At 37.6% G+C, this 13,753-nt stretch overlaps 1 protein-coding gene across 5 annotated transcripts in view; it reads right to left on the bottom strand.

The window, feature by feature from the left end:
* The window catches only part of SUPT3H (SPT3 homolog, SAGA and STAGA complex component), a 251,699-nt gene that overhangs the window by 127,605 nt on the left and 110,341 nt on the right, over positions 1–13,753 (bottom strand). The window lies entirely within an intron of this gene.

Genomic DNA, 13,753 nt, shown 5'->3' with positions numbered 1-13,753 from the left:
TTACAAAGAAAAGAGGTATTGGTCTCTTGAAAGATAAAAATAAGCAAATATGAGTAATAACAATAAGGTTAATACACATTTATGTACAGAAATGGATCATTCAGCCTGGTGCAAGGATTATAAACCAAAGTAATGTGATTAGTGGAACAAAAGAGCTGCAAGAATGTACACTAAAGTATGTGTGGAGACAAACTGAAAGATTGAGGAAACAGAGGAAAATCCAGTTTGTAGGAACATTTGTGTACAACCCTCATCAATAAACTACGCTGGTAAACTTACAACAATGGATGAGGAGAAGACTGACATACTCCACTTTTTTGCCTCAGTCTTCACTGACAAACTCTCTTCCCACACTTCTCTGGATGATATTTAATGTCCTTTCCAATCCAACACATTCTATAATTCTATAATTCAGTGAGAAAAGAGCAGGCAAAGCTGCAGCATATGCACAACTAATTCTGCATTTGCAGACACCTTTGTTTACAAAATTACCAAATATTTATTTGAAAAGGTAAATATCCAACAGATTTTTTTATCCCAAATCTAAATGCTGGTGCAATGTGGAAGAAACAAATAAAGGGTAAGCAATTTTATACATAATAATGTATATGAGGCTCCTAATGTCTACACTGCAACATGAAATGGCAGGAGGTCATAAAGAGATTATAGTGTTCAAATAATATCACAAACAAAAGGCAAGGCGAGGACAGCAAGCAGCATAAAATGAGGAATTGTGACAATGGGCTTTGCAAGGTATTTTCTCCTCTTCCTACTTTTCTTGCACTTCTTTTTCTGCTATTTCTTCTTCTCTAAGAAATTCCAGTCTTACATCATTCTAGAGAAAGACAACTCCTATGTTGTTTAGTATTTCCTCAGAACATTTCTGAGAATAAAACATTTTCTCTCTTCCTGAAGTTGATTTTTTAAAATACAAAATCTTGTACAGTAAAATATATTAATTGTAAATTAAATAGCACAGGCCAACAATAACACTACAGATTCTTATAAAAAGAGTGAAAATTTATTTACAAGCAAGACTCAAATCTTCATAGGTGATTGAATATATCAATTCTTTCCTTGCAAAAGTATTAGTCTACCTTGCAATATAGTAAACCGATATTTTATCTATAAATAATTAGAGAGTTCTATAAGAGGGTTCTTTTCCTTTATCTAATAATGAAATTATCTCTAGTGTTCTGCAAACAGAATTTCAAATTCTAATAATAAATTAATAATAAATATCAGCCTGGTATGTGCGAGAGTACAACATGAGCTACTCAGGCAAAATCTGAACACAATCCACTGGTCACAGCATGAGGAAATTACACTCTGTATTTGTCCCTTATAATTTGTCTCTCTTGTTGGGACTATCAGCATCTTAAAGACAAAGCTGTGTTTTATAAAATGCAGTACATTTCTAAAATGAGCACAACTCAATTTTTTCTTCATTATGCAGGGCTGCACACGTACATGGATTAGAATGGCAGGCTTATAGGACTATAAGGACAGCACAGCAATCCATCCAGAGACTATAAAATATCTTATAAACTGTGAAGACATGGACATGATATAGGAAATACATAGAAATAGAAATATTTATTATCATAGTACATTGGAAGATTAAACAGTATTTAAACCATCACAGATTCAAAAAAAAAGTGCTCATATAGGATAAAGCTCAAGTTTTTCTTTTTTCTTTTTTTTTTTACAAGTAAAGTTTGTAAGTAAATGAAAACGACAATTAATATTTGTTTCTAATCACACAGGGTATATAAAACCAAACAGAAGAGTTATTACAAATATACTGTTCACTCTTAACTGCTGTTCTTCTATTTTTTAAAGTAATTATTCTTTCTTTTTAAAGTTTCAAATACAAAATAAAACAACTATGCAAGACAGTAGTAGACACCTAGTGCCCAACATAATCAGCATGGACATACACTTCTCATGTTCACAGTTTACTCAGCACCCCAAATATACAAATTAAAGGGCTTGGGGTGTCTTTTCCAAAGACAACAGAGTGCAAGAACCAAAATCTGTTTTTGAGGCAGAATGCTGCCTCTATATTGAGCTCCCCTCCCCATCTGCATTCAGAAATCTTTCTCACTAGTAATTGTTCCCCAATGGCAGGAGGGGCAGAGGAGTTGCAATCATGATGCACCACACCAATGCAAAAGGAAACAAAGATCAAATTTCTTTGGTCCATTGCGATGGACAACTCAGGATAAGGCACAATGGCTTCAAACTGAAAGAGGATGGATTAGAACAGGTACCAAGAGGAAATTCTTTCCTTTGAGGGTGGGGAAGCCCTGGCACAGGGTGCCCAGAGAAGCTGTGGCTGCCCCTGGATCCCTGGCAGTGTCCAAGGCCAGGCTGGACAGAGCTTGGAGCAACCTGGGACAGTGGAAGGTGTCCCTGCCCATGGCAGGGGCTTGGAACTGGATGATCTTTAAGGTCCTTTCCAATCCAATCCATCCTATGGTAGACTAGAGTTGATGCTCAGACATGAAGAAAGATTAAAATCAACTGCACTTCTTGATTCAATAAAAAATCAAGCTCCAGATGCACATACTTTCTTCCTCCCTTACTTCCATGCTCTCTACCTTCCAAAGCTATTTCTATCTCAGTTTCCCTTACTGTTTTCCCATGTAACTTCTGCCAGCTTCTTTCCCACACGCAGAAAACGAGATACTGGCATGGTTGTTTCAGCAAAAAGTAAAAATCACCACACCCACCCACAGCCGCTTCCTTTTTCTTTGCATTGGATCCAGGATTTTCAGATACTAAAATCAAAGTAAAGCTTTTATATTTATTAATTGTATTTGTATAGCATTTGATATGTCTCTTGATTCTAACATGCTTTTAGGATAACATTTTTAAGATATCAAACACAGCCTTTTTTATGTCTTTCTGCTACCAGAGGTAATAATTAGAAATGCACAAGTAGCATATTACTTTAACTCTTACATTTTTTTCCTTCACTTTTGCATTGTATCTCTCCACAGCAGAATAAACACTAAACTATGAGTCAGATGGCTCAGATTTTCCCAAGTTGCAGAATACAAAGTAGTTTAAGAACTAAAAGAAAACCTCTTTAAAAAAAAGACCCCCAAATTTGGTGCCCTTGCTTCTGGGAAGTGAAGCTGAACTTGATGCTTTAATATAAGTTATGATTTTCATTTCACATGTGCTTTTGCTTTTATGGTTCATGAGAGTCTTTTAAAGAACCTTCCATTCACTAGACATATTAATAAGTCTTCTTATGAAACACATAAAAATTCTGTTGAAAATAAAAAAAAAGAGAGCTGTTTCTCCACAGGTAAATACTGAAGAGGAAATATATCAAAATACAACGTTAGCAGGGCATCAAAGCAGTAAAGTATTATGGAAGACAGTCATGGTAATAGAAGCATCGACCCATTAGACATGTCCTACAATAACAAAGCCTTCTTAGAAGATCCTATTTCAAAGGTTTGTCTGTTTTAAGGAAACATTTTTACAAGGGGGGGATCAACTTACCCAGATTTTCACAGGAGGATTAAAATAGTAGCATGGAGAAAGAAAAGACTGCTGCAGCGCTTTTATTGCTTACTTTTAGCTTCTATTTCTAATTTATTTAAGTTCCTGTAATGATGTTTCCAGGCTCTTCAAAAGGGTAAATGTCCAAGCCACTAAGTGCCTACATGAAGTATCATGGTACTATGTGTAAACACACGCTCATACTTGGCACATGCTAAGGTCTGACTGCTGCTCATGGTGCAGGGACTGACATTTATAAGAACTTCAAAATCGGCAGCTACAGAAATAGATAAAGCACTTTTTGCTGTATTTTCGGGGGTTTAAATGCCTGAGAAAGATGTTGGGGCAGGCAAGGCAAAGGCTTGGTTCAAACACCCTGATGCAGAGCTCTCCAGGTGGCCAGACCACCAGGAGAGCAGACTGTGGAGACAGAGAGCTGCTGCAACCTCCCGTCCTCCACAGCCTCGAAAAGCTGTCCTGGCCAGAAAGGAACTATAACCAGGGTGGCTGGGAGTGCACTGAGCTAGAATAAACAGTTTCCCTCACTGGGGTTTCTACTGAGTTCACACCATAACAAGGCTGCCCCAACGCATTCAGAATTTACCACCTCAAATAAATGCGATGAATCCAGCCTAGGGAAAGTATAAAAGCAGCCAGGTAGTCTGGTGGGAAATATGTGCTGCTGGTTTTTTGTTTGGTTTGGTTTTTGGGGTTTTTTTTTTGGTGTTGTTGTTTGTTTTTTTTTTTTCTTCTAGAAATCCCTAACAATTCTTTTCTATTTCTGCATAGAATGAGTGTGTGCCCAGCTGGGCAAGAAGGCACCTGGCTTGTGACAGCAATAGTGTGGCAGCAGGACCAGGGCAGTGACTGTCCCCGTGCTGGACAGAGGTGAGGCCACACCTCGAGTGCTGTGTCCAGTTCTGGGCCCTTCACAACAAGACAGACACTGGGAGGCTGGAGCATGTCCAGAGAAGGAACAGAGCTGGGGAAGGGTCTGGAGCCCCAGGAGCAGCTGAGGGAGCTGGGAAAGGGGCTCAGCCTGGAGAAAAGGAGGCTCAGGGGGGACCTTCTGGCTCTGCACAACTCCCTGACAGGAGGGGACAGCCAGGTGAGAGTCAGGCTCTGCCCCCAGGTAACAAGGGACAGGATGTGAGGAAATGGCCTTGACTTGTGTCAGGGGAGGTTTAGATTGGCTATTAAAATGATTTTCTTCACAGAAAGGTTGGTCAAGCACTGGAACAGGCTGCTCAGGGCAATGGTGGAGAGATTTAAAAGACTTGTAGAAGTGGTTCTGAGGGACGTGGTTTAGTGACTGACCTGGCAGTGCTGGGTTAGTGGTTGGACTCAACGATGCTAAAGGGTCTTTTCCAAGCTGAATAAATCCATGATTCCATGATCCAAACTGCCACAGGGCAAGCAAATACTTCTGTCCTCACAACACAGAGATATTTATTTGCTCCTGCCTACAGCCAGACTGGGACTGTGGATCACAGAGATCCATGTGCCTGCCGTGCCACAGTGACCTGAGAAGGTGCACACTGTGTTTGGGAGTGTAGTCCATGACCTGGATGAGAGGTTTGGGCTCCACAGAACAATCTGGACATAAATGTGGGCTGCATATTGGAGAGACCAGAGGGTTTGTGAGTTGGCTACTGGAGGGACCAGGAGGTCCACAGCAGCTGCTGGGGAGGCTGTGGGGTTTTTTCTGTGAGGCCCACTTGCTTTGTGTGTCTCTGCAGGTGAGGACTGAGCTCTCCAGCACAGTGACTGGCCCTGAGACTACTGGATTTAGCAATGACCAAGGTGTGAGTGCTCATCACATACAGAACCAGCTGATTCACTGTTATCAAATCTAAAACCAGCCAAGGATCCCATAAAATCACAGAGGACAAATCAGCTACCAGATATATTTGGACTGGGTAATATGTGGGCTCACTTCTTCTCAGTACTGTAAGAACACACAGCAAATTTCTCTTCTGTCAGTTGTTTGGCAGGAATGCACTTGAAATATGCAGCGTATTAATTATCACAGATGTTTCCATATTATAAGGAAATGTTCTCTGAACTATATGAAATACTGGAAACCTGACAGCCAGTTCATGACAAAGAAAATTAGTTTTCCAGTACTGGGCACAAAAACGTCCACCAATTTGAACCTCTGAAAGATAAGGACTCCAAATAACTGTAAAAAGTAAAAAGAAGCTTTGGAAAGTCAGTAATGCAATATCTTGAAGTAATTAACTTTCATACCAGAGGATGCTGACTGTGAAAACAAAGATAAAAATGTGGAGATCATGTCCCTTAGATGACAGAAAATTAGGAGACTCCTCTGATGAGCATGCAAATAAGCCTGTCATTGCAACAGACAACCCAGAGAAAATAGCAAAAGGATAATACCTTTTTCAAAGTCTCAAAAGCTAAAGATAACTCCTGTCTCTGCCTTTTTTTTTCCCCCCACGGCTGCTGCTGAAGAAAATAGGCAGAAGTAAAGACTGAAAGGAAAGAGATGATTGGTGCCAAACCAGAGAATTGATCAGACACACACAGAAGGACACATTGTATAGAGATTGGAAGAGGAAAGAACAAAATCAGGAAGAAACTCCCCTGAGTTAAAAGGATGATTTCAATAGGGGAAAGAGAGATAAATAATGAAGTCTCAAAATAATTTCCATTTTATGTTAAGATACGTTATATGGGAGAGAGAGGTGAGGTTGCTGCAGACTTCACTCTCTCCTAATATTCTCTGTAATCTTACTGAGACATTAATTTAAAAAGTAAATAATCTTGCTTGCTGTATTTCCTAAGCTTAAGGAAAAAGGGAACAATCTAAAGCACTGAGTTATGTAAACTAACTAGCAATGTCTACCAGCACTACCTGAAAAAGCACTGGAATTTATATTGTTATTTATATGTTTGTCTGCTCATCAGGTCACTGCCACCAAAGCCCTTTCAGAAAGAAAAGGTAATAATTCCATAAGAGTTCATAGCTAATACATTTATCTGCTAGAATTAATGAAATCAAGTATGCAGAGATTTCACACAACATGCTGAGAATGGTTTTTTACCAGGATTTAGTGCAAGTATAATATGTAGAGTCAAACATCTCCCTACCCTGATGATGTGAACAGCACTAACTCCCCACTTTCCTGCTTCTACAAAGACTGGAGATGCCACAGGAAGTTACAACTAATTATCACCTATTTATGCAGCAAGTGGAGACATCCTGCTGCCTTATTTAAATGCTACAATATTAACTCTAAGAATTTGATTATTAACTTATTGAATCTTTACTAAAAGAAACTCAGCTAAAGGAAAACACTTTTCCTCAAATATGTATGGCAGTGAGAAGGGCAAGTACAGGAAGAACCTGAAATGTCAGATAGAAACTGAGTCTTTTTTCAGTCTAAAATTAAGCCATGATGATGTCTGCAGATATTGGAAAAGCATAAACAACAAGAACAGAAACATTACATAATACCATTTAATTATTCAAAAGTACATAGTGACAAGTAAAGGGGCAAAATTTAGAAAAGGAACATTTAGAACAAATTAGAAGGAAAACATCTGAAAACAAGAATTAAAACCCTCTGTAACCATCACAGAAGGAAGAGAATCTTCACTGCGGGAGACACAGAAACAAAGCTTAGCCAAGAACTGGGGAGTGGTCTTGTGATGCTAAACAAGTACACAAAGGAAATCTTGATTATGTGAATGAAAATAATTTAAAAAGAGACATATCCCATTCTATATATCCCATATCCCACCTGCAACTCTACGTTTGGAGTCTGAAATAAACTTCACTGATGCTTTTAATAATTAAAATTCTGAAACCTGGAAAAGACTTCATGATGAATAATTATTTTGAGCTTATTGAAAACTTTATAATGCTTTCTTAATGGTTCCCTGCAGATACTTCTTGATTACCAGGGTGGAAAGCATCATCCAAAAAAATCATTGCTCCCCTGAGTTAAGATCTAAACAAGGCAAGACCTTCCTTAGAGCAATTTTGTTTACCTGAAAAATGGAAGTACTTTGTTTACACCCCAAGTTTTTAAATGGTGAGGTCTGCCAGGCAGCAGGATTAACAATGCCTAACATCCTGCCAAATGAAAAGTCCAATTCTTCTCACAAAAAGACAAACCCTGCCCTCAGTGACGCCACCATAAATCAAGAATAACACAAAATCCTCAGGGATAAATTTCAGAGATGCTGAAGTCTCCCAGCTCCATGGGAGGTCATTCTGTTTTGACTCAACAGTGTTTTAAGCATGAACCTACTGAATCATACTCTTAAGCTGATTTTGAATGCTTAAATAACTTGTGGAAACAAAATAATATCCTACATTTTCCCTTTAGAAAGGATAACTTTTATTAATGTCCCTTTACATACACTATAAAGTAGGCAGTAAGAAATGTCTATCCATTTTTCTCCTTAATAAACTCATTTTCATGACCCCAAAATCAGTCTTGTAGGCCATGAGAGGGGAAAAAACGGGAAAAAAAGAAGATACCACTATATCACTTCTACTCCATGAATCACAGATCAGCTGAAGATGTACATGTGGAGACACCCAATTCAATTCCCCCACCCAAATATTTCATAAAGGCTGCATCCACTTGAGTTTTGACCTTCTCCAATGATGGATACTCCACAGCCTCTCTGCACAAGGTTCCCACATCCTTGGCCATCCTCACAATAAAAAACTGTTTTCTTTATTTTTAAATGGAATCTCCCATATTTCAATCTGTGCTCAGTGGCTCCTGTCCAGTCACTGACCATTCCTAAAGGAAGCCTGGCACTGTCTGCTTTATTCCCTCCCATCAGGTATTTCTAGATATTGTTAAGATATCCTGATCCTTCTCTTCTCTAGGATGAACTGACCCACCTCTCTCAAGCCTCTCTTGTATGAGATGCTCCAGTCCCTTAAGCATCTGAGTGGCCCCTCACTGGACTTGTTCCCGTATTTCTGTGTCTCTCTTGTACTGGAAAGTCCAGCAGTGGCCCCAGAGACTCAGATGGGTCTGTCCAGTGCAGAGGGGAAGGATCACAGCCCTCACCTGCCTCATGCAGTCCAAGAGCACCCTACTGCCTCTAGCCTGTTCAGGTGCCTGGGGTTATTCCTCTCTTGGGGCATTACTTAGGATTCCCCTTTATGGGGCTTCACGAGGTTCCTGTTGGCACATTTCTCCAGCCTGGTGAGAATGACAGCACCACAACAGGGTTCATCAGCCACTCCTGGTTTTGTATCCCCATCAAACTGCTGTGGGTGCACTCGTGTCCCATCACCCAGGTCACTAATGAAGACATTACAGAGTGCTGAGCCCAGGATCAAACCCTGGGATCATCAGAAGCAACAGCCCTCCAGAGGGACTTCACACTGCCAGTACCAACCCTACAAACACAGCCCTACATCCATCCCTTCATCTATTCATCAGCTTGCACAAGAGGATGTTACAGGAGAGAGGGACAAAAGTCTTGCTCAAGTAAAGGCAAACAGCACTCCCTGCTCATCCCTCATGCACTGCACTGCTATTTCATCATAGAAGGCTGTTGGGTTGGCCACATACGATTTCCCCTTCATAAATCTGACAACTCTAAATCACTTTCGAATCCTTAACAGGCTCAAAAATGATTTCTAGGATGACCTGCCCAGGGGTCAGCGTGAGGATGACTGGTCTGTCATTTCCCAGATCTTCTTTCTTGTTCATTTTGGGGAAGAAATGGAATTTTCTTCATTCCACACCTCAGGAACAAACTTCCCCCAGTTGCCATGACTTCTCTTCACAAGCAATATCATACATAAAATCAAAGCAGAATCCTGTATATTATGTCATTTGAAGAGCAAATATGTAAATTAAAGTCTGATTTCAATCAGAAAGTGTAGAAAGATTTTCTGTACTTAAACTTTTATGACTACTGTTAAGACATGAAGAATGATTTTGTGTATATAAAAACACATCTTAGAAGATACATTTGAGTAAAAGGTTTTTTAAGTACTTTTTCCTTCCCTATGGTCAATATGCAAAATATTGTCAATTTTGATGCAAGATGCTATAGAGGTCTACTTTCAACAGACTATTTATAGGTAACTATGTTTCAGAGTGAATATGGATAAACTCCATCCAAACCAAATTTTCTAAGTTTTGCAAAAAGCTCTGCAGAATAATCTTTCTACATATGGTCTTCACTGAACTAACTTGGTTCCTCTTTGTAAACTGTGAGATGTACAATATCCACTGGCTGAGGAGCAGTGTGATTTTGTAAAATAAGCAAATGCTTGAATTTGGACAATCACATCACGTAGGTGCCTTTAGAAGTCTTGTTATTAATGCAAAAGATAGACTTCACACCCCGGGGTTTTTTTTTCCTCTTATATTATAGTAAACACTTTCTAACTGCTGAAAATCTGCAGATTTGTCCCAACACAAATTGGTGGCAAGACCCCATTTCAGTGCCATCGTGTACTCATCAAAATACACCAAACTCTAACAATTAAGTGTCTTAAACATAAATTAATTTTACAAATCTTTATGACTGACCAAGGAAAAATATATAATTTATTCCAGTTGTATAACACAGTATGTTCCATTTGCTCATTCACAAAGAGTTGCAGATTTTCAGGAAACAAATGAGACAACTGTCTTCCTCGACCATGCCGACTGGACTATGATCAGTCACTTCTGCTCTAGGAAAAAGTTCATCTCCACAAAATACCCAAACACGACTGGAAGTTAACAAAGCCAAGGGAGATGAATTCTCAGCCTGCTCTCAAGAGGACAGGGCAAAAAAGTGATGAGGAGAGCAGGAAGTCAAAACATCGTTTCACTATATATATATATATATATGTATGTATGTATTATAAGTGCTAATCAAATGAGGAAACCCCTTGCTATTTTAAATCTAGATTAAAACCACAAGACAATTTAAACTAATCCACAAGATACAAAACATAAATGAGGATGAATGTTTTATGCTAATTTTTAGAGAAATAATATTATTCTTTTTGATATTCTCCAAAACATTATGGACACCTTTCATTGTTTTAAAAATTCACGTCACAATTTTATGAATGAGATGTGTGGGTGTTGAATGATGATAATTATATCCAATTCTCAAACAACAGACTTCCTTATCAGATGGTAACATGTTTTATAACATCAGTTTTCATATTTTACTACCCTTCCTGAAGTCAGTGCCTGGAAAAGGGAAGCAACTTGTCCACTGTGGTCGGTGTCAGAAAAAGCAAGTTTTCCCCCTGGGCCTCCCATTGCCAGGGGGGTAACAAGTGCTATACTGACAAATCAGGCTTTGCAAATTAGAGATATTTTAATAGTAAATTAGTAAATTAAATTTAATTTTAATAGTAAAACAGAATGCTATGAAAAGTCCACCCATGCATGTAGGGAACCTGTATTTTAATTTTTCACCTTTGCTATATTTGTGTGAGAGAAATGTTGCAGTACTCACTGTAATAGTGAGGAGAAATAGAAAGAGGTGTAAAAAAACTAACCTATCTCAAAAATATGGAAATATTGAGACCAAAAGAGTCTTAAAAACACCAGCATTTCTCATGAACACTGTAAAACTCAAATGTGAAATTAATATTTGCAGAATTCTATATTTACATTTTAAAAATCTGTAAGTAACAAAATCACTTTAAAATGCTTCATACAACTTTTGGATCAACAGTATACAGAGATCCTAGCCTGGAAATCTGTGCTGTAAATATCAGATAATGACTTTTGGGGCAGAACCTTCTAGAGCACCACAATTATCAAAAATCAAACACACTGTGAGCTGTTACAGGGTTTACTCTGTGTTACATGTGACTCAAAAATAGAAACTATTTCCCCACTAGGCATAGATAAAACAGATCCCCTAAGAAAAGTGGCACAATAATTGAAATATAGAACAATTATTTCAAATAGTTTGGTTTAATTCAGGTTTAACTTCAGGAATTTAGGTTTAACTTCAGGAAGTACTAAACACATCAATACTCTTATTTTTGTGAGAGTAAAATTCTACTATAAGATACATCAATTTTACTGGATAGGACAATGCTTTAAAAATGTATTTTATTTCAGAAATCAAACTATGCAACCTTCTCCCTAGAGTAAGAAACTGGAAGTTCTCTGATAAAATCTTTTCTGGAAAGTCAGGGCAATTTCATATCAATGGTGTGCTCTTTTTCCTGCGTTCAAATGGATTACTTGGATATTTTAAAATGTTATAACCCACAATAATCTGTTCCAGGCACCAACGAAAAGGAAGAAAAAAATTACAGAAGTCAAGATGTCGCCTGGAAGCACTTTATGGCAAACATTATAAAGATAACACAGAGCAGAGAAGCTCTGGCTCAATCCATTATAAATAACCCATTCTTCTTAAAATCACAAAAATGTATTTATAGTAAAGAACTCTTACAGGCTTTTTCCTCTGAAGACTTCATTTAAGTACAATTTGGCAGAATTTTTGGAACAAGAAAAGAAGAGATTTATAAAATATTGATGTTTTACAGCCACCCTAGTCTTGATCTACTTGCTACAAAAACAAAAGCAAGGACTTTGGAAGATGACCACATCCGTGTCTAGTAGTTACACTTTAGTTTTTTATTTTGTCCAAAATGAGCTTTCTAGCAGCTAGACTGAGAAGACACTAAATCATCACTTAGACAACTAATGTCTCATTAAAAACACAAGTTATTCTTCTCATTTTGTTACTGCCACAATATATTTTTAAAATAAATACATGTGATATTAACAAAAACAAAACAAAAACCAAACAAACCTCCCCCACCCAAAAAAACCCACCCATAAAAAACCCCAAACACGCAAAAAAAAACCAAAAAACCAAAACACAAACCCAAGTGGTCATGCTGATAATAGATATTCTTGTATACACAATGTATAGATCAATCTTTATTCCCCTATGTCCAAAGGGCAGTGCAGATATTTGCCCTCTCTCTGTTCACCCCAGGTTCCCCCCACAGCTTCAATAAAGGGACAAACACAAACGCAATGGGCTGCACTGATCATCCTATTTTGCACTAAAATTATTAAATAATCACTTTGAGTGCAGGGATGAACAAAAGGAAATAAGAAACAGCTTTCTCGAGTTTCTCAAAATAAATTGTTTTCTTTTTTTCAATGAAAAGTGCCTCAGTGAAAAGCAGGAAGGGGAAGATTTCAATATCTGGGCTTTAGAAATATTTTTGCACAAGCAAATTAGGACTGAAGTGAGAGCACTTCACAATCTTCACTAAAAAATTCACGTTCAAATATATGAAAAGCATTTTATTAACAAAGTAAAGAAGCAAACCAGAAAGTACTAAATATTAACTACTTAATGATAATACAGTAACACTAAAAAGAAGGATGTGAAATTATAGCCCCAGTTTGACATGAGTCAACAATACAAGACAAAAAAGGGGGACAAGTGGCATTCTTGTAGGGCTCAAAGGAAGAAATTCACAGGGAAGAAATTCAAAGTTAATTATTTCACTTTATTGATAGTAGTTTAGAAGGGGTCAATGTAAAGCAAAATTTACTTTTTTAAAATCCATTTAAATTTGCCTTTTAAAAATAGTCTTTTCTGAGCTTTCTCAACTGAAAAAAAAGACAAAAATGAGCTGTGCTCATTCAGGTGAAACATGCACAACTTGGTGTTTATTGACAAGCATTTAGACTTAAATAACTGAAAATCTGGAGAGAGCTTACTGTAAAATTACAAGTGGATTGAATTCATATTAATACACAAATAATTAATTTAAGAATTTCAGGCTGCTCAAGTAGAGGCAAAATCAACAATCAAATATAGGCATTTTAAAAGTTGGGGCTTTTTGTTTGGATCTCTTTTTTTTTAGGTTTTTTAATATACAGTTCACTCATCATTACACTCAATACATGAGTTAAAGTAAATAATTTCTATGGATATTGTGTTTTGCTTTCTTATCTGCATCTGCAAAACACAATGTGAAATGGTAATAGGTAAAATCCCAAATCCCTTCCTTATCAAATCAGACAAATCAGGCAAAGTAAGTTTAAAAAAAAAATAGCAGTTCAAAAGTCATTCCAAATAACGCTTTTAAGGACATTGCACAAAATAACACTTTCAATTGCTTATTGCACATTTCTATGACTGAAGAGGAAAAAAGTTCTTGAAAAGGTTAAATACATGAGCAGCATCCTAAAAAAAACCCAAAAACCCACAGATGCTCAGTGTTGAGCAGCTTCTA

This window comes from Sturnus vulgaris, chromosome 3 (assembly GCF_052056855.1).
Source record: "Sturnus vulgaris isolate bStuVul1 chromosome 3, bStuVul1.hap1, whole genome shotgun sequence".
In the NCBI taxonomy this organism is placed as follows: Eukaryota; Metazoa; Chordata; class Aves; order Passeriformes; family Sturnidae; genus Sturnus; species Sturnus vulgaris.
The sequence above is the reverse complement of the archived record's forward strand: the minus strand, read 5'-3'. Positions and strand labels throughout refer to the sequence as shown.